At 37.1% G+C, this 21,722-nt stretch overlaps 1 protein-coding gene and 1 long non-coding RNA gene across 2 annotated transcripts in view; one reads left to right on the top strand and one right to left on the bottom strand.

The window, feature by feature from the left end:
- The window catches only part of TTC28 (tetratricopeptide repeat domain 28), a 951,873-nt gene that overhangs the window by 96,040 nt on the left and 834,111 nt on the right, over nucleotides 1-21,722 (bottom strand). The window lies entirely within an intron of this gene.
- LOC128649044 (uncharacterized) lies at nucleotides 3,240-9,088 on the top strand. Its single transcript, XR_008400643.1, has 3 exons — nucleotides 3,240-3,288; nucleotides 7,324-7,427; nucleotides 9,006-9,088. It is a non-coding gene; the product is annotated as an uncharacterized LOC128649044 (long non-coding RNA).

Below are 21,722 nucleotides of genomic sequence, written 5' to 3'. Positions count from 1 at the left end.
TACATTGCCCAAACCCTAATCTAAAAAAGAAACCCACTCAATAAAACCTCAACAAAACCTAACACTAACCCCCGACAATCCACTTACAGTTGTTGAAGTCCCGCTTGAAGGATCCATCCAGCCAGCTAAGTCATCATCCATGTGGCAAGAAGTCTTCATCCAGGCAGCCTCTTTGATCTTCATCAAGCCTGAGCAGAGTGGGTCCATCCTGAAGACATCCGGCGTGGAGCATCCTCTTCATATGGTCTCCGCCGTATACTGATTTTTCTATGCAAGTGAAGCAATACAAGATTGGTGTCCCTTGCATTCCTATTGGCTGAAAGATTTCAATCAGCCAATAGGAATTAGAGCTACTAAAATCCTATTGGCTGTTCCAATCAGCCAATAAGATTCAGCTCTCATCCTATTGGCTGTTCCAATACTATTTGGAACAGCCAATAGAATGAGAACTGATTAAATGCTATTGGTTGATTCGAATAGCCAATAGGATTTTAGCAGCCCTAATTTCTATTGGCTGATTCAAATTTTACAGCCAATAGGAATGCAAGGGACGCCATCTTGAATCACGTCCCTTACATTGAAGATTCAGTGTACGGCGGCGACCGTATGAAGAGGATGCTACGTGCCGGATGTCTTCAGGATGGACCCGCTCCGCGCCAGCTGGATAAAGATCAAAGAGGCTGCCTGGAGGAAGACTTCTTGCCGCCTGGATGAGGACTTCGCCAGCTGGATGAAGATAGAAGAGGCCGTCTGGATGAAGACTTCTTGCCGCATGGATGATGAATTCGCCGGCTGGATGAAGATCCTTCAAGCGGGACTTCAACAACTGTAAGTGGATCTCGGGGGTTAGTATTTTTTAAGGGTTTTTTGGGCGTTTTTTTTTTAGTGTAGGGTTTGGCCAGTAAAAGAGCTAAATGCTAAATTTTAAGGGCAATGCCTATACAAATGCCCCTTTCAGGGCAATGGTTAGCTTAGGTTATTTTAGACAGTTTTTTAATTTGAGGGGTTGGTTGCTGGGGGTTTTTACTGTTGGGGGGTGTTTGTATTTTTTTACAGGTAAAAGAGCTGATATCTTTGGGGCAATGCCCTACAAAAGGCCCTTTTAAGGGTCATTGGTAGTTTATTGTAGGCTAGGGTTTTTTTTATTGGGGGAGGGGCTTTTTATTTTGATAGGGCTAATAGATTAGGTGTAATTCTTTTTTATTTTTGATAATTTGTTATTTTTTTGTAATTTAGTGGGGGTTTTTTGTAATTTAGTTAGTGTTTATTTAGGGTGGTGGGTTAGGGGTTAATAAGTGTATTATAGTGGCGACAATGTCGGGGAGCAGCGGAATAGGGGTTAATTTTTTTTTTTAGTGGCGGCGATGTCAGGAGTGGCAGATTAGGACTTAATATATTTATTATAGTGTTTGTGATGCGGAAGGGCCTCGGTTTAGGGGTTAATAGGTAGTTTATGGGTGTTTAGTGTACTTTTTAACACATTAGTTATGAGTTTTATGTTACAGCTTTGTAGCGTAAAACTCGTAACTACTGACTTTAGATGGCGGTACGGATCTTGTCATTTTAGGCTGTAACACTCACTTTTTAGCCAGAACGCAAAACTCGTAATACCAGCGCTATGGGAATCCCATGAAAAAATGTAATTTTTACGTGTGTGGGAGTGACGTTGCGTTACAGGCTAAAAGGTGTGCGGTACACCTATACCGACAACACTTGTAATAGCTGCGGTGCTGTTTTAACGCTGAAAATGCCATATTTTCAGCGTTACAAGCCTCAACGCAAAACTTGTAATCTAGGTGTTAGAGAATTAGGTCAGTAAGGGCAAAGGGGTAAATCTTCCCACCTGTGATAGCATCAACCTTTATTTCAGGGGTTAAATATGCCTAGCACTATACCCACTTTACTATGCTATTTTACACAATAGCTCTTATAGGTGCCCTCTGATATCTCTGTGCTGCTGACATGCAAATTGTGATATAGTCTTGTCCTATGGTCAGGGGCAAGTACAGTACAAGTTATAGGACAGCAGGGAAAGTGTGATGCTGGGTATGATCTTTTTTTACTGTTTAATATTTCACTATATATCTATAACCTAGACAAAAGCAATTTTAGTACCTACTAGCTGTGATTGCTAAAACACTGTGCTACTTCTAAAGCTTTGTGACAACATATAGTACAAGGGAATCCCATTTAATCAGAACCACACAATATAATTACTCTTGTGCTGACCCTTTTTCAGATGCAATGAGGCTTCAAGTAATCTACACCTAACAAAACAGGTTCTCACCAAGGCTTTTCAAATTGCCTGTGTTCATTTAATATTACTGCTATGTCAAAAATGATCAAGGATCCATTAATGTGAATTTACAATGTAAACTATACACTGGTACAGATGAGGAATATTGCTGTTGAAACTGGGAAGATTAATGCAGATCAGTCCTGAGACGATAACAGAGCTGGCACTACTGTTCCTATCTGTATGTGCTAAGTCAGAATTATGTTAAATAAGCCACCTCATATGGTCTTTATCCTAATACTCTCAGTTTAACCTCTCTCCTACCCAATGCCTAGAATAAACATCACTATTCTGAACACTGACATGACAGAAGCAACATGATCATACATGCCAGCATTTAGCAGCTTGATCCAGAGACAGGGTTTCAAGGGTTGAGATTAATGATGACTGATAGAGAGGATCTGGGCAATAGCAGTGCTATCTACAATAGAGTAATCTGGGTGTGCATTTAAACTAAGAACTCTGATGCTCTGTAGAAGCCTTCAAATTCCAGACTGTCCCAGAGAGTTGAGACCCCAGTTGCAGTTCTGTACACAAATGAAAGTATATATCTCTAACATGCATCTAGTAATGTTTTTTTATTTATCCACTTGAGGGCCTTACGTATAAATAATATGATTCACAAAGACCTGAATCTTTTGAAAGGTTAATGGGAGTGTTATCAAAGCTTTACTGTATTCATTTAACTGAGTATTCATTTAACTCTTAATGGGTCATAATAGCCAAAAAATGACATGCTCTAATTCGTTACAGCATGTAATTTAAGACTATTGACCCTGTCTTATTTTGGTTTTAACTCTTGTAAAGGGGTTAACCACACATTAGAAGTACCACTCATAAACTGCTGCTGATCCAATCAACAGCGCTAGTTACACAGCTGAGTCATGCAGGCCCTGGGAGTCGACAGTCGAGTGAGCTAAGCTGCCTGTTAGAGTCGTCTGGGCTCTGGCAAGAAGAGGATCGGAATAGCGCACTCTCCAGAGCGTGTTTGTGTAAGTATTGTAGCTACAGGGAACTTTTCACATGTAACTTTGAAACATTTATATTTGTTTTTAGCAAAACCTAATGTAAATGTTTTAACTAAAATTCAGTACAGGTAGAAACCCCTTTATCCAAACTGCTTATGTTACCTTATTTTCTTTTTAGAGAGTATAGTATCCTTCAAAATAGTTAATGGGTCACTCTTGGACCCAGCGCTCGTAAAGATAAACTGGAGGAGGGAGAGGGGAGACCTTAGTGTACAATACTTTTTGAGCATGACAGTAAACAATTTATGATTTTCCAACTTACAACTGATAAAACATTTATGTTTACAAACTCAACATGAACAAAATACATTAGGATATCCTCAGGGGCCGTCTATAAGTTCAGGAAAGGGGAATAGTGTAAGTGCAAGAAGTGTGTAACCAGATAGGGAGTCGGATTAGAGAGAAGTTATATACTTGGCACCTGTGATCTGAGCATACTCACTACCACGTTGGGGATCTCAATATAGTTTTTGATAAAGTCTAGTTTATATTGTAAATATGGACAAGAGTATGGGTTATAATTAGAGTGTTTGAACTGGGATATTACAGTCTGTTTGCTTCTCCAACCTAACAATCTCATATTAGAGTCCATATAGGAAATAGGTACCTAGAGCAGACACAGGGGACCCTGCTATGAACCTGAGTCATTTTTAGAAATAGAGTATATACGTCTACTAGTGTAGTGGCTAACCAGTGTATAGATGAGGATGGTCATATTCTGAGTATTAGTGTATCTAAGTTTAAGTATCTTGTACCTAGTACATCTCACCCTCATATTAAGATTATAACCTGAAATCCACGGCTTCCTCATCACATCGTCCCGGCCGCAAACAATGCAACGAGGCTTATGAGGACATAATATACCCAGACATTCAAAGTAGTAATGGAGGGAGTTATAACCTATGTCAATACAGCTGAATAAAGTGAATGTTCAAAATTCTCTTAGCATGAACAGGTAGTGTCTAAACCTGCTATAAGTTACTTTATCCCCTTTTGTTTCCCCTGTGAAGTAAAGTATAATACATGTTTGGAGAAAGACGTCAAAAGAGAGGTATCCCAGTCTAACATAAAGACTTATACAAAATATAACTAATAACATTGAGTCTCTTAGTTAGGGTAATCCGATAACTTTAGAATTGTATAGCTGCGGTAGTTTTATATATTTTAATACCGTCAGAAAGATAGTACAGTACTGTAATCAGAAAGGGAATATTTGTTTATTTATATAAATACAGACTATCAATTGCATTTTAGAACACAAAAACCAAACCAAAAACACAGGCAGCGAAGATAGTGACTTAAATGCATAAAAATAGTACCTTTTGATCATTTTATTTAAAAAAAAAATATTAATTAAAAAAAGTTTAGATTTCAGAAAAAGTTTGGGTTTTTGAATTCCGGATTTGGCAATTTGTTCCTGTATTCATTTAATTTGAAATGAAAACCGAAGAGTGCAGAAAATGAATATTTAGGGAATCTAATGACGCTAAATATTCGGATGAAAATTTAATCCGAAACAAATTTATTTTGGCTGAACAAGTCTAATATATAGAAAGTGGTTACAAAGTCCTTGGACAACTTTAAAATTGAAAAACGTTAGATGCATGACAGCATCACACTGTAAATGGTACATAAAATCGATGAAAAGCAATGCACAAGTTTACCGAATAGCAATTGATTTTAAAAAGTTGTCACGAATGATATTATATATATTTAATTATATTTATATATATATATATATATATAAAAATTATACATATGTATAGATATATACTGATATATATATATATAGAAATATCTATTTAAAAATATTTAGAATATATTACCTAAAATATATATATATATATATATATATATATATATATATTATATATATATATATATATATATATATACACGCATAAATACATAAATACAGGGCTGGGCTTAGGGTGAGGTGACTGAGGAGGCCATCTAGGGCCCGCACTGGTCCCAATGGTGGTTTCACTTTTTATTGATATATTTTTTTTAAAAAAAGCCACCATTACATTTATTTTTTTAATGGCAGCATTTGTTCCCCCCCCCCCCCAAGGCCTTCTCCCTTCTGGGTTCCCTCCGTGACCAGGTCCTGGAGTGCTAAACTGGCTGGCTGAGTGGCTGCTATTTCTAAAAAAAGGCTTTAATAGGCTACATTTATATGATGGCATGCATCATGTGACATGCTAGAGCCCTTCCATGTGGCATGCAGGGGAGTTATTTAAAGGGATTTTTTTTATTGCAATATATACAATGTTATAGTGCTCCACATTTGTGGATTTGTATATATTGTTTTTAATAAAATGTTGTTCATTACCTTAAATTGTTTTACTCAGTTTTATCATTTTAAAAAACTGTGGTGGCAGGAAGACAAGGGGCCCCATTTTGTTATCCTGCCTTGGGCCCCACAATGGCTAGAGCCGGCCCTGCATAAATCCATATGTACACACATATACACACACACATAATATATATATATATATTTATATATTAAATGTATTAAAGTTTAACTTTCCACAAGACTTTTATAAACAACCTTCTATATGATCATGAGCTTGTTCGTATGTTTAAGTTTGCAGCAGTGCAATATAATGGAAATATGTATGAAAATGTATGGCGGGAAATTATAAAGAAATCCCTGGACATACTTTCACAGCTGTAGATCTTTTTTTTTTAAATGGTTCAATTTCTATAACCATGTTCATGTTATGATTATCCAGCTAAAAAGGATTTCACTATGATAAAACCATGTGTAATGACTTTGAGAACAGACAGGGTTCACAGAACAGCGTCTGACACCTTTATCTTCCTTACAATATTAATCACAACCATGAAAGCTGCTGTTATCATCCAGCACCCACAACCACTCCCTGTGAGGCAGGTGACCCATTATCAGTGCCACCCCGAACGTTCAGTTGTCAGTATTTAAAGGAATCCTAAAACAAGATGCAGCTAATCAGGGAAAACTACAGCTGTAACATTCTGCTGTAAATGTAACCCTTTGGCTACTGTGCAATGTGATATGGTCCCCTCTACCAGACAAGAATTTAAAAGTTAATTGTGATATTTATACCATTTCGCCTTTATTTAAACTGAAAAGTAACTTTATGGAACTTTTTTCTCTCTCAACACATTCCAAAGCGCCAGCCATTCATCCATCAACCGCCATCTTTAGAGCTTTGAAGGGGGAAATGAGCTTCCGTGTAGATATTTAAAGGTGAACTTGTAAAAGGAATAAAGAGAAGTCAAATTTTCTTTATGCTCTTGTTATTCTTTGGCAGGCTCAAGAACAGCAATGCACTACTGGCAGTTAGCTAAGCTTTGCTGGCTACATAAATATGCTTCTTGTCATGGGCTCCCTAGATGTGTTCTGTAGTTCATTGGTGCTCTGGAACTGACATTAAAAATGTGTTTAACCCCTTTCAGGTTAAACACATAGTTATATGCAAGCCACATTGCATTAATACAGTGCTCTAATACATTAAAGCATTTTCTTTTTGCACTTTTATTTTCCTTTAAAGGAACAGTAAACACCTTGAGATGTTTAGTTATACACAACGAAACAACTTTGCAATATTTTTATTATTTATTTTGCCCCCTTTCATTTACTTTAGCTCTGAAAAGTGAGCAATTTCTACTTCTCAGAACACGAAAAGCACCCTGCCAACTTCTCAAGGCTAACCCTACTACATATATTTCACTAATTGGCTTTAACTGATAAAAACTGCAAAACAGAATACTTTATACTAACTTTATGACAGTGGCTAGCCTTGTTATCTGTGTACTAAAGCCGAGATTGGCTCCTCCAAATAATAAGGCAGAGGGTGGGTGGAGTTTGGCTACTGAAAAATAACTGCAGCAAAAAGTATGTTAATTTGTTTTGAAAACATTAAGATTTGGCTGGTGAGTTATCTATAGCAACACAATTACAAGTTGTTTACTGTCCCTTTAAGTAGGAGGAAGCTCATTAACAGCTGTCCCTAGTTGTCCACAGCAAAGGAGACCAGAAACATGGAGACCACTTCGAGGCCAGATTGGCCTACCAGGACAGCAGGAGATTTTCCAGTGGGCTGCAGCAGCTGGGTTTGGTGAGCTGCAATTTAAGGGGAAGATGCTGCTGGTGAGGCAATGCAGCTGTATCATTTCTCTTTTCCTCTGAGCTATTTGTATTTCTCTGTACGTTGTATTTCCTAGACCCTGTACCAATTCAGTAGCCCTATGAATGGTTTCTAGTGTCTAGTCAAGTCCCTCTGTCTCACACAATTTTGTACTGTGAGAGGGAGTCATGGATTAAATCGGGTTGTAGGGAGCCCATTTAACAACAATCTGGCATTTAATTTTACTAGCAAATATAAGAAAAATGGGGTGTGGGCATCCTATGGATTTGATAGAAAATAGGGCTCGTCTTCAGATTTTTCCAGGGCTGCTTTTTATTTCCACTAGGCTTTTCAATAGTGGACCTTAAAGGGAAACTAAACCCAACAATTTTCTGTCTTGATTCAGATAGAGAAAACAAATTTAAACAACATTAAAATTAACTTCTATTATTTATTTTGCTTCCTTTTTTTAGATATCTATAGTTGAAGACAAAAGACATGCACATGGGTGAGCCAATCACATGAGGCTTCTATGTGCAGTAACCAATCAGCAGCTACTGAGCCTATCTAGATATGCTTTTCAGCAAAGAATATCAAGAGAATAAAACAAATTAGATAATGGAAGTAAAGTAGAAAGTTGTTTAAAATTGCATGCTCTTTCTAAATCATGAAAGAAAAACTGTGGGTTTCATGACCCTTTAACTGCTCTTGACTAGAAAAACCTTGTAAACTGGCCTAATAATTTGACAGTGTTTAATGATGATAAAACATTTATTTTGCATTGCAGTGCTTATTACCAAATCATGTTATTAATGTAAATTCTCCTGAATCATATAGAGGTAATCACATTAGTATATTGGATAGCAAACCAGTGTAAAAACATCATCTGCATTTTCAAGCTGAACTCAAACAATTTGGCCTGGAGAACGTACAAATGTCTCTTTGAAAAGCTAGGAAACAATAACTGCAACCGTAGGATAAATAAAGTTCTCCAAAGTTATTATTGAGGTTCTCTAATGAGTAAGAGCAGGAGAAAATTGGGCATCTAGCGCTCATCCCCTAGATATGCACAGAGAATGTCAATGTAAAACTTGTTTAGATATCAATTTAATATATTATGTTTGTGCTAAATTAGCTCAGCATGCAAACAGCTACATTAAAAAGAAGCAATGAAGAAGCACTTAAGTAATAAAGTTCCCTCTTCATTAGGTTTTATCCAGCTGGGCTGAGTATTTCTCATTTTACAACCCGCATACTGTACTGTAGCTACATATTAATACAAAAGCACGAGTAACAAAGTTGGGATAGTTAAAAAAAATAAAATAAGCTAGGTTACTAAACTCTCTCTCTCTCTGTCTTTCTCTCTCTCTCTCTCTCTCTCTCTCTCTCTCTCTCTCTCTATATATATATATATATATATATATATATATAATATCATACACATTATAATTCAAGTCTATAGAAGTTTCCTTTACCTGATACCTAGGTATGCATCGCTCACTGGCTAGGTTACTAAACTCTCTCTCTGTCTCTCTCTCTCTCTCTCTCCTTACTCACTGGCTGATAAAGACAAACCACCACTGCACAGCCCTTGGTTTTTGAGAACAGAAACATCCAATTGAAGAATGGAATACGCAGGGATGCAACTACAGGGGGTGGAGAGGTCGCAACTGCAACTGGGCACCTGAGGGTGGGGGCCCAGCTTTAAAAAATATATAAAAAAAAAATTCAATAAAAAATATTGACCTGCTACTGCCTGCACTAATATCATGTGAGTGTGACATGATGCTTCACTAGTGTCTCTGACTACAAGGGTTAGTGTTTCTGATTACCCATTAGTGTTTATGTGTGTGTTTGTGTATGTATGTGACAGTGTGTGTATTTATGCATGTATGTGTGTGTATGTTTGTGGAACCAGCAAATTACAGACCTTGTTACTACAGCATGGGGGGGGGGGAAACAGTGTCACTATACAGTACCACTATATACAGTACGGGGGGGGGGGGGGCTGGACCATGTCACTGACTACTGTGGTCACTTTATAAAGGACTGGGGCGGGTAGGGTCAGGCCAGCCATCTCACCGGAAAATTACCGACTGTGTCACTAACTCACTATATACAGTACTGGTGGGTTAAACAGTGTCACTATATACAGTAATAGGGGGGCAGACCATCTCACAGACTGTGGGCACAGGGTACCTCCTTTTGCAGACATGTAATCTGATTCACATTTTTGTTTTCTGTGTTAAATGTAAAGAAAAAGAAAAAAAAAAGATATGTATCAAATTTGCATGGGGGGGTTGGGGGGGCTCCTTAAATTCTTGCACCTGGGCCCTGTGGTTTCTAGTTACGCCTCTGGAAATACGTTTTAAAAAACCCTATTTCTCCAACATTGGTGTGTCCGGTCCACGGCGTCATCCTTACTTGTGGGATATTCTCTTCCCCAACAGGAAATGGCAAAGAGTCCCAGCAAAGCTGGTCACATGATCCCTCCTAGGCTCCGCCCACCCCAGTCATTCTCTTTGCCGTTGCACAGGCAACATCTCCACGGAGATGGTTAAGAGTTTTTTTGGTGTTTAAATGTAGTTTTTATTCTTCTATCAAGTGTTTGTTATTTTAAAATAGTGCTGGTATGTACTATTTACTCTGAAACAGAAAAGGATGAAGATTTCTGTTTGTAAGAGGAAGATGATTTTAGCAGACAGTAACTAAAATCGATTGCTGTTTCCACATAGGACTGTTGAGATGAAGTAACTTCAGTTGGGGGAAACAGTTAGCAGACTTTTCTGCTTAAGGTATGACTAGCCATATTTCTAACAAGACTGTGTAATGCTGGAAGGCTGTCATTTCCCCTCATGGGGACCGGTAAGCCATTTTCTTAGTCAGACAAACAGAATAAAGGGCTTAATATGGGCTAAAAAACTGGTAGACATTTTTATGGGCTAAATCGATTGCTTTATTTGGGCATATTATTCAGATTTAGGCTAACAATTGGCATTTATAATCTTGGGGAACGCTTATAAAATGGCAGGCACTGTGTTGGACACCTTTTTCAGTCAGGGGGCCTTTCTAGTTATAGACTGAGCCTCATTTTCGCGCCATTAATGCGCAGTTGTTTTTTGAGAACAGGGCATGCAGATGCATGTGTGAGGGTCTAAAAATCTCTGAAAAAGCTTCTAGAAGGCGTCATTTGGTATCGTATTCCCCTCAGGGCTTGGTTGGGTCTTAGCAAAGACTATAGCTGGGACTGTATAGGGGTTAAATTGAAAAACGGCTCCGGTTCCGTTATTTTAAGGGTTAAAGCTCTGAAATTTGGTGTGCAATACTTTTAAGGCTTTAAGACACTGTGGTGAAATTTTGGTAAATTTTGAACGATTCCTTCATACGTTTTCACATATTCAGTAATAAAGTGTTTTCTGTTTGAAATTTAAAGTGACAGTAACGGTTTTATTTTAAAACGTTTTTTGTGCTTTGTTGACAAGTTTAAGCCTGTTTAACATGTCTGTACCTTCAGATAAGCTATGTTCTATATGTATGAAAGCCAATGTGTCTCCCCATTTAAATTTATGTGATAATTGTGCCATAGCGTCCAAACAAAGTAAGGACAGTACTGCCACAGATAATGCTATTGCCCAAGATGATTCCTCAAATGAGGGGAGTAAACATGATACTACATCATCTCCTACTGTGTCTACACCAGTTTTGCCCATGCAGGAGGCCCCTAGTACATCTAGTGCGCCAATACTTATTACCATGCAACAATTAACGGCTGTAATGGATAACTCCATAGCAAATCTTTTATCCAAAATGCCTACTTATCAGAGAAAGCGCGATTGCTCTGTTTTAAACACTGAAGAGCAAGAGGGCGCTGATGATAATTGTTCTGTCATACCCTCACACCAATCTGAAGGGGCCATGAGGGAGGTTTTGTCTGATGGAGAAATTTCAGATTCAGGAAAAATTTCTCATCAAGCTGAACCTGATGTTGTGACATTTAAATTTAAATTAGAACATCTCCGCACTCTGCTTAAGGAGGTGTTATCTACTCTGGATGATTGTGACAATTTGGTCATTCCAGAGAAATTATGCAAGATGGACAGGTTCCTAGAGGTTCCGGTGCCCCCAACGCTTTTCCTATACCCAAGCGGGTGGCGGACATAGTAAATAAGGAGTGGGAAAAGCCCGGCATACCTTTTGTTCCCCCCCCTATATTTAAGAAATTATTTCCTATGGTCGACCCCAGAAAGGACTTATGGCAGACAGTCCCCAAGGTCGAGGGGGCAGTTTCTACTCTAAACAAACGCACTACTATTCCTATCGATGATAGTTGTGCTTTCAAAGATCCTATGGATAAAAAATTGGAAGGTTTGCTTAAAAAGATTTTTGTACAGCAAGGCTACCTTCTACAACCAATTTCATGCATTGTTCCTGTCACTACGGCAGCGTGGTTCTGGTTCGAGGAACTAGAAAAGTCGCTCAGTAGAGAAACTCCATATGAGGAGGTTATGGACAGAGTTCACGCACTTAAATTGGCTAACTCTTTTATTTTAGATGCCGCTTTGCAATTAGCCAGATTAGCGGTGAAAAATTCAGGGTTTGCTATCGTGGCGCGCAGAGAGCTTTGGCTAAAGTCTTGGTCAGCGGATGTGTCATCCAAGACAAAATTGCTTAACATCCCTTTCAAAGGTAAAACTTTATTTGGACCAGAATTGAAAGAGATTATTTCAGACATCACTGGAGGAAAGGGCCACGCCCTTCCACAGGATAGGTCTTTTAAGGCTAAAAATAAGCCTAATTTTCGTCCCTTTCGCAGAAATGGACCAGCCTCTAATTCTGCATCCTCTAAGCAAGAGGGTAATGCCTCACAACCCAAACCAGCCTGGAAACCAATGCAAGGCTGGAACAAGGGTAAGCAGGCCAAGAAGCCTGCCACTGCTAACAAAACAGCATGAAGGAGTAGCCCCCGATCCGGGACCGGATCTGGTGGGGGGCAGGCTCTCTCTCTTTGCTCAGGCTTGGGCAAGAGATGTTCAGGATCCTTGGGCGCTAGAAATAGTTTCTCAAGGTTATCTCCTGGAATTCAAGGAACTACCCCCAAGGGGAAGGTTCCACAAGTCTCACTTATCCTCAAACCAAATAAAGAGACAGGCATTCTTACATTGTGTAGAAGACCTGTTAAAGATGGGAGTGATACACCCAGTTCCAATAAAGGAACAAGGAATGGGATTTTATTCCAATCTGTTCGTAGTTCCCAAAAAAGAGGGAACGTTCAGACCAATTTTGGATTTGAAGATCCTAAACAAATTTCTCAGGGTACCATCGTTCAAAATGGAAACTATTCGAACGATTCTACCCACCATCCAGGAAAGTCAATTTATGACTACCGTGGATCTAAAGGATGCGTACCTACATATTCCTATCCACAAAGAACATCATCAGTTCCTAAGGTTCGCTTTTCTGGACAAACATTACCAGTTTGTGGCCCTCCCATTCGGATTAGCCACTGCTCCAAGGATTTTCACAAAGGTGCTAGGGTCCCTTCTAGCGGTTCTAAGACCAAGGGGCATTGCAGTAGTACCTTACTTGGACGACATTCTAATACAAGCGTCGTCCCTGTCAAAAGCAAAGGCTCATATGGACATCGTTCTAGCCTTTCTCAGATCTCACGGATGGAAGGTGAACAAAGAAAAAAGTTCTCTGTCCCCGTCAACAAGGGTTCCCTTCTTGGGAACAATAATAGATTCCTTAGAAATGAGGATTTTTCTGACAGAGGTCAGAAAATCAAAACTTCTAAGGTCTTGTCAAGTGCTTCATTCTGTTCCTCGTCCTTCCATAGCGCAGTGCATGGAAGTAGTAGGATTGATGGTTGCAACAATGGACATAGTTCCTTTTCCACGAATTCATCTAAGACCATTACAACTGTGCATGCTCAAACAGTGGAATGGGGATTATACAGACTTGTCTCCAATGATTCAAGTAGATCAAAAGACCAGAGATTCACTCCGTTGGTGGCTGACCCTGGACCATCTGTCCCAGGGAATGAGCTTCCGCAGGCCAGAGTGGGTCATTGTCACGACCGACGCCAGTCTAGTGGGCTGGGGCGCGGTCTGGGAATCCCTGAAAGCTCAGGGTCTATGGTCTCGGGAAGAGTCTCTTCTCCCGATAAACATTCTGGAACTGAGAGCGATATTCAATGCTCTCAGAGCTTGGCCTCAACTAGCAAAGGCCAAATTCATAAGGTTCCAATCAGACAACATGACGACCGTTGCTTATATCAATCATCAGGGGGGAACAAAGAGTTCCCTGGCGATGAAAGAAGTGACCAAAATAATTCAATGGGCGGAGGATCACTCCTGCCACTTGTCTGCGATCCACATCCCAGGAGTGGAAAATTGGGAAGCGGATTTTCTGAGTCGTCAGACATTCCATCCGGGTGAGTGGGAATTCCATCCAGAAATCTTTGCCCAAATAACTCAATTATGGGGCATTCCAGACATGGATCTGATGGCGTCTCGTCAGAACTTCAAGGTTCCTTGCTACGGGTCCAGATCCAGGGATCCCAAGGCGACTCTAGTAGATGCACTAGTAGCACCTTGGACCTTCAACCTAGCTTATGTATTCCCACCGTTTCCTCTCATTCCCAGGCTGGTAGCCAGGATCAATCAGGAGAGGGCCTCGGTGATCTTGATAGCTCCTGCGTGGCCACGCAGGACTTGGTATGCAGACCTGGTGAATATGTCATCGGCTCCACCATGGAAGCTACCTTTGAGACAGGACCTTCTTGTTCAGGGTCCATTTGAACATCCAAATCTGGTCTCCCTCCAACTGACGGCTTGGAGATTGAACGCTTGATTCTATCAAAGCGTGGGTTTTCAGATTCTGTTATAGATACTCTGGTTTCAGGCCAGAAAACCTGTGACTAGAAAAATTTACCATAAAATATGGAAAAAATATATCTGTTGGTGTGAATCCAAAGGATTCCCATGGAATAAGATAAAAATTCCTAAGATTCTCTCCTTTCTACAAGAAGGTTTGGAGAAAGGATTATCTGCAAGTTCTCTAAAGGGACAGATCTCTGCTTTATCTGTCTTACTACACAAAAGACTGGCAGCTGTTCCAGATGTTCAAGCTTTTGTTCAGGCTCTGGTTAGGATCAAGCCTGTTTACAGACCTTTGACTCCTCCCTGGAGTCTAAATCTAGTTCTTTCAGTTCTTCAAGGGGTTCCGTTTGAACCTTTACATTCCATAGATATTAAGTTACTATCTTGGAAAGTTTTGTTTTTAGTTGCAATTTCTTCTGCTAGAAGAGTTTCAGAGTTATCTGCTCTGCAGTGTTCTCCGCCCTATCTGGTGTTCCATGCAGATAAGGTGGTTTTGCGTACTAAGCCTGGTTTTCTTCCTAAAGTTGTTTCTAACAAAAATATTAACCAGGAGATAGTTGTACCTTCTTTGTGTCCGAATCCAGTTTCAAAGAAGGAACGTTTGTTACACAATTTGGACGTTGTCCGTGCTCTAAAGTTCTATTTAGAGGCTACTAAAGATTTCAGACAAACATCTTCCTTGTTTGTTGTTTATTCTGGTAAAAGGAGAGGTCAAAAAGCGACTTCTACCTCTCTTTCCTTTTGGCTTAAAAGTATTATCCGATTGGCTTATGAGACTGCCGGACGGCAACCTCCTGAAAGAATCACAGCTCACTCCACTAGGGCTGTGGCTTCCACATGGGCCTTCAAGAACGAGGCTTCTGTTGACCAGATATGTAAGGCAGCGACTTGGTCTTCACTGCACACTTTTGCCAAATTTTACAAATTTGATACTTTTGCAAGCTGTGGTGCCTTCCGTTTAGGTGACCTGATTTGCTCCCTCCCTTCATCCGTGTCCTAAAGCTTTGGTATTGGTTCCCACAAGTAAGGATGACGCCGTGGACCGGACACACCGTTGGAGAAAACAGAATTTATGCTTACCTGATAAATTACTTTCTCCAACGGTGTGTCCGGTCCACGGCCCGCCCTGGTTTTTTAATCAGGTCTGATGAATTATTTTCTCTAACTACAGTCACCACGGTACCATATGGTTTCTCCTATATATATTTCCTCCTGTCCGTCGGTCGAATGACTGGGGTGGGCGGAGCCTAGGAGGGATCATGTGACCAGCTTTGCTGGGACTCTTTGCCATTTCCTGTTGGGGAAGAGAATATCCCACAAGTAAGGATGACGCCGTGGACCGGACACACCGTTGGAGAAAGTAATTTATCAGGTAAGCATAAATTCTGTTTTTATATGACACATTTAAGAGGAAAAAAAATGTGTCTTTTAATAATAGTTTGCGTTGTTGTCCCCACAAGGCAATATCTTTTAAAACTGTATATTTATAAACATCTGTCTCAGTTCAGAGGACAAAAAAGAGACAAAATACAACTGTAAATTGACAACTTCATATTAATAAGAAAAAAGTGATCTGAACATACTAAACAACACCCCCCCCAAGGAAAAAAACAAACAAACAATATAACATAATTTTGAATGTATGTATGTAAGTGAATTATATTCTGAAAGAGAGTAGATATCACTGGAATTTCAATTTGAAGTAATTTAGTGTTGCGCTTTATAGGGAGATGAAACTCAATTTTTTCCATAATTCAGATATATTATACATTTTTAAACAACTTTCCAATTTACTTATGTGATCAATTTTGCTTCATCCTCTTGGTATACTTTATTGAAGAAGCAGCAATGCACTCCAAGGAGCTAGCTGAACACATTTGTAAACCAATGAAGATGGGCATAGAATTTAAGCCACCAATCAGCATCTAGCTCCAAGCTCCTGAGCCTATATAGATATGCTTTTCAACAAAGGATACCAAGAGAATGAAGCAAATCTATTTTTATTTTGAAGTATGAATATAATGTAATATGTGGCCTCTGGCCAATCCCACCTTTATTGGCTGTTCCTCAATACTAAAAGTTTGAGTGCCCCTATTTTATTTTTTTCTATTCTCTGTAAGACAGTGGTCTAGAGGCAATAAAGGCCTGCGCTGTTCTAGCGAGCTTTGCTAGGTTAGAAAGGTCCTTTGCAAGATCCATTAACGGAAAATATGTAAAGCCCTGTAGCTCTCTAAAGGGTGTTGACTATATTTCTCAATGACAGGAAAAAACAATTCATTACAATACAGTCTCAGAATGTGGCTTTTATTATACTTAGAATGAGTATTTTGCATTATATGTAGTGTAGTGCAGTGAGAACACAAACACATTTATTTGAATAGAGTATTTTGAGAATGTTCTTACAGCTCTATTTGTACTCTGTATGTTGGAACAATATGAAAAGTGGAGCAGAATTGGATATTATGTTCAATTGCAGTAAGCAAGTCAATGTCCGAGTTTAAGATATCATTCAAACATGAATAATCCAGAAGATTTCTAGTTGAAGTACTTATTTTTATCTTGAAAACATGTTGTCATTGTTTTTATTTGTGCTTGGATCATAGTAAATATAAATATATTAAATACTTATTTAATAAAAATAAACTTGTACATTTTTAAACAATCTGTTAATCCAACAAACATATATAAACAAACATATATAAACAAACATATATATTAGCAAACAAACATATATAAACAAACATATATAAACAAACATATATACACTAGTGAACAAACATATATAAACAAACATATATACACTAGTGAACAAACATATAAACAAACATATATACACTAGTGAACAAACATATATAAACAAACATATATACACTAGTGAACAAACATATAAACAAACATATATACACTAGTGAACAAACATATATAAACAAACATATATACACTAGTGAACAGACATATATAAACAAACATATTTACTAGCGAACAAACAAACATATATAAACAAACATATATATTAGCGGACAAACATATATAAACAAACATATATAAACAAACATATATATTAGCAAACAAACATATATACACTAGTGAACAAACATATATAAACAAACATATATACACTAGTGAACAGACATATAGAAACAAACATATTTACTAGCGAACAAACAAACATATATAAACAAACATATATACTAGCGAACAAGCAAACATATATAAACAAACATATATACACTAGTGAACAAACATATATAAACAAACATATATATATATACTAGCGAACATACATATATAAACAAACATATACACTAGTGAACAAACATATATAAACAAACAGATATACTAGTGAACAAACATATATAAACAAACATATATACTAGTGAACAAACAAACATATATAAACATATATACTAGTGAACAAACAAACATATATAAACAAACATATATACTAGTGAACAAACAAACATATATAAACAAACATATATACTAGTGAACAAACAAACATATATAATCAAACATATATACTAGTGAACAAACAAACATATATAAACAAACAGATATACTAGTGAACAAACAAACATATATAAACAAACATATATACTAGTGAACAAACATATATAAACATATATAAACATATATACTAGTGAACAAACAAACATATATAAACAAACATATATACTAGTGAACAAACAAACATATATAAACAAACATATATACTAGTGAACAAACAAACATATATAAACATATATACTAGTGAACAAACAAACATATATATATAAACAAACATATATACTAGTGAACAAACAAACATATATAAACAAACATATATACTAGTGAACAAACAAACATATATAAACAAACAGATATACTAGTGAACAAACAAACATATATAAACAAACAGATATACTAGTGAACAAACAAACATATATAAACAAACAGATATACTAGTGAACAAACAAACATATATAAACAAACAGATATACTAGTGAACAAACAAACATATATAAACAAACAGATATACTAGTGAACAAACAAACATATATAAACAAACATATATACTAGTGAACAAACAAACATATATAAACATATATACTAGTGAACAAACAAACATATATAAACATATATACTAGTGAACAAACAAACATATACAAACATATATACTAGTGAACAAACAAACATATATAAACATATATACTAGTGAACAAACAAACATATATAAACAAACATATATACTAGTGAACAAACAAACATATATAAACAAACATATATACTAGTGAACAAACAAACATATATAAACAAACATATATACTAGTGAACAAACAAACATATATAAACAAACAGATATACTAGTGAACAAACAAACATATATAAACAAACAGATATACTAGTGAACAAACAAACATATATAAACAAACATATATACTAGTGAACAAACAAACATATATAAACAAACAGATATACTAGTGAACAAACAAACATATATAAACAAACAGATATACTAGTGAACAAACAAACATATATAAACAAACATATATACTAGTGAACAAACATATATAAACATATATACTAGTGAACAAACAAACATATATAAACATATATACTAGTGAACAAACAAACATATATAAACAAACATATATACTAGTGAACAAACAAACATATATAAACATATATACTAGTGAACAAACAAACATATATAAACAAACAGATATACTAGTGAACAAACAAACATATATAAACAAACATATATACTAGTGAACAAACAAACATATATAAACAAACATATATACTAGTGAACTGTAGGGCAGTTTAATGTGCCATTCATATAAAATGTTGCATGTATTTAGATACATATATTTCATAAAAATTTGTTTGACTACCCACCTGATTTTTTTCAGTTAGAGATCTTTTTTGTAATTTATATTCTACTTATATTAAAACAGCTGCAAACTGTATGTATTAAAATAGAAGTTGATAATCATGTAATTTAAAGGAACATAAAACACACCATTTTTGATTTAGATAATGTACAATTTTACATTGTTGTCATAGTATTATTTGTTAAAGAGAATACCTAAGTAGGTAGCATGCACATGTCTGGTGGCAGCAGTTTTGCAAGAATGCATTTGAGCACTAGATGGCAGCATTGCCATCACTGTTAAAAGCATCCTTACAAAACTGCTGCCATATAGTGCCCCATATGCAGGCTCCTAAGCGAACAAATACAATTTTATAATGGATTTAAACTATACTTTTTTGTAGACTCTGTCTGAATCATGAACTAAAAATGTTGGTCTTCCAATCCCTTTAAAGGGACAGTCAACACCAGAATTTTTGTTGTTTTAAAAGATAGATAATCCCTTAATTACCCATTCCCCAGTTTTGCATAACCAACACAGTTATAATAATTCACGTTTTACCTCTGTGATAACCTTGTATCTAAGCTTCTACAGACTGCCCCCTTATTTCAGTTCTTTTGACAGACTTGCATTTTAGCCAATCAGTGCTCACTCCTCGGTAAATTCACGTGCACGAGCTCAATGTTATTTATATGAAACACATGAACTAATGCCCTCTAGTGGTGAAAATCTGTCAAATGCAGAGCTGGCCTTCAAGGTCTAAGAAATTAGCATGTGAACCTCCAGCCACACCCTGGTTTTCCCATATATATATATATATATATATATATATATATATATATATATATATATATATATATACATACTATCATATATATACTGTATATATCATATATATATATCATATATATATATAATATATTTATATAATATGTATATATAATATATAGTGAGTTACAACCACATATTAGACAGTAAAGAACACTACAGCACTAGCCTAGGCATAAAGTTGATATTATATTGTTATTTAATATGATTTCTGGTAAATACTGTCATTTTACCTTGCTTTGAGGAGCAGTGAGCACTCTCACAGACTGTCTGAAATAGATCGATCATCGGTGACAGTGAATTCTACGGCCTGGGCAGCACTCTCTTTGCCTCTGAGCATGCAAATCTCCTCCTTGCCTCGACCAGCCTCTTCCCCCCTCCCACACTGTCACACTGAGTCCAGCGGCAGCCGGGCAGCACCATCTCTCACATGATCCCGGGCTAAGAGCTCCCCTGGGCAGGCCTATCCATTCTGTGTCGACTGCCGCTGCACCAGCGCTCCCTGAGCCCTCTTACTGCACTGACGCTGTGCGCGCTCTCTCCTCCACTGTGACTGCAGCTGTATGAGCAGCCTCTGCCGGCCAGCGGCCCACCGGGATTTTTCCCGGTATCCCGGCGGCCCAATCCGGCCCTGTGAACCTCCTAGGTTTAGCTTTCAACTAAGAATACCAAGAGAACAAAGCACATTGGTGATAAAAGTAAATTGGAAAGTTGTTTAAAATGACATGCCCTATTTGAATCATGAACTTTTTTTGGACTAGACTGTCCCTTTGACAGCAAGTCTAATTTTCATTAAAGATTATATCAATTTAGAAACTCTCTACTCAATAAAGTATTTTCTTGATATCTAAACAATCCCTTTATTAACACTTTTGTATACAGGAGTATTAGATTACATTTTTGTACTATATGTTTGTACAGGTCACACAATATGATGTATTGCTATGATATATCTTCCTATTAAACTTTCTAGTTATGAACTCTCAGCATTAAAATTTATAATGGTTCTGCATGATTAGCATGCTTAAAGGGCTTCTAATTCTGTGATCTGATTTATAGCTTCACAAGGTTTTCATTTTTAATGAAATGTTCTGTTTAATAATTGCATAGTTAGGTTTTATATATTCATTCTGACATTTGAATGAAAATACTCTGATCTCCAGTAGATAGTTCAGGTTGGTTGCAGAGCTGAAATCATGTTGTATAAAATTTAACCAGCAAACACAGATGTGCCTCATCAGAATTTTCAGATCTCTAATGTCTTTGCTCTGGTTGGTCTAATTAGCACTTTTCTAAATGCCACAAAAGTCACCCACAGACGAAATACTGGTGAAGATGAAAAAAAATGCAAACTTTCAAAGATTGTAGGAAACGGCACATAAAAGCACACTTTAAGCTAGATTCATAGATGCTCTTGAGAATGCCAAGGGGCCATATTGTAAAAGGTGAGATCATGTTTAATATTCATTAAGCGTTAGTGGGTGTTCCTGCCATTAACATCTATAGCTGTGTGAGGTACACAATACGTGTTATCTAGCACATAACATAACACAAAACAATAATTACAACATGAACACAGAATGGTTTATGGAAATGTTTATAATTTAACAATATTCACTTCTGTTTTGTTATGGTAAAGTAGTTTTATGGATAGAACAAAAGTCTAAAAGAGACTAGAGCAAGGCACTGGCGTTCTAGAGCGATAACTTGTATACATATTCTAT

Source organism: Bombina bombina, chromosome 2, assembly GCF_027579735.1.
Source record: "Bombina bombina isolate aBomBom1 chromosome 2, aBomBom1.pri, whole genome shotgun sequence".
In the NCBI taxonomy this organism is placed as follows: Eukaryota; Metazoa; Chordata; class Amphibia; order Anura; family Bombinatoridae; genus Bombina; species Bombina bombina.
The sequence above is the reverse complement of the archived record's forward strand: the minus strand, read 5'-3'. Positions and strand labels throughout refer to the sequence as shown.